This window comes from Etheostoma spectabile, chromosome 7 (assembly GCF_008692095.1).
Source record: "Etheostoma spectabile isolate EspeVRDwgs_2016 chromosome 7, UIUC_Espe_1.0, whole genome shotgun sequence".
In the NCBI taxonomy this organism is placed as follows: Eukaryota; Metazoa; Chordata; class Actinopteri; order Perciformes; family Percidae; genus Etheostoma; species Etheostoma spectabile.
This window is the reverse complement of record NC_045739.1, coordinates 25917235-25917799: the sequence shown is the minus strand read 5'-3', so window position 1 is coordinate 25917799 and position 565 is coordinate 25917235. Positions and strand designations below refer to the sequence as shown.

Genomic DNA, 565 nt, shown 5'->3' with positions numbered 1-565 from the left:
CACCTGCAGCTGCCACGCTTTCATGATGCGCCAACACTCGTTTTTTTAATTTCTTGTTTAACATCGGACCATTTTTTCTTAACTTCTGCCATGGTCCGGTTCCCCGAACCTACAGCATTTACAGCCCTAGAGACAGTATTCAACTCTGGGGACTTTTTTTCTGTCACTAATACCTGATGACCGACCGCCTGGGAAATTCAGGGCGGGGTGAGTGGTTTGTTCATCTGCGCTGGACCTGGTGTGAGCCCGATTTTTTACATGTGAATATTTCTGTACGTAGGTACTTTTCAAGTTTTGGCCATCTTCTCCTATGAAAGCTGCACAGTCTTTTATAAATGAGGCCCCAGTTGCATGGGTGTCGGGAAGCCGGTGAAACCGGAGATTTCAGCATGTGACGTCAGGGTGCGGACTGTTGTCTCCTTTTGTTTGACATCTGATTGTGCGTCGCTATCACCTTTTGATTACATGAGACAAATATCTGTAATGGCGGAAATAGCTAAAATATTGCTGCTAATAATTGTGCTAACAGGGCTTGCTTCATATATACAGAGGGATGCACCCAGTT

General features: G+C 45.3%; 1 pseudogene; it reads right to left on the bottom strand.

Annotated features, from left to right (window-relative positions):
• The window catches only part of LOC116692392 (immunoglobulin kappa light chain-like), a 27025-nt pseudogene that overhangs the window by 4976 nt on the left and 21484 nt on the right, over nt 1–565 (bottom strand).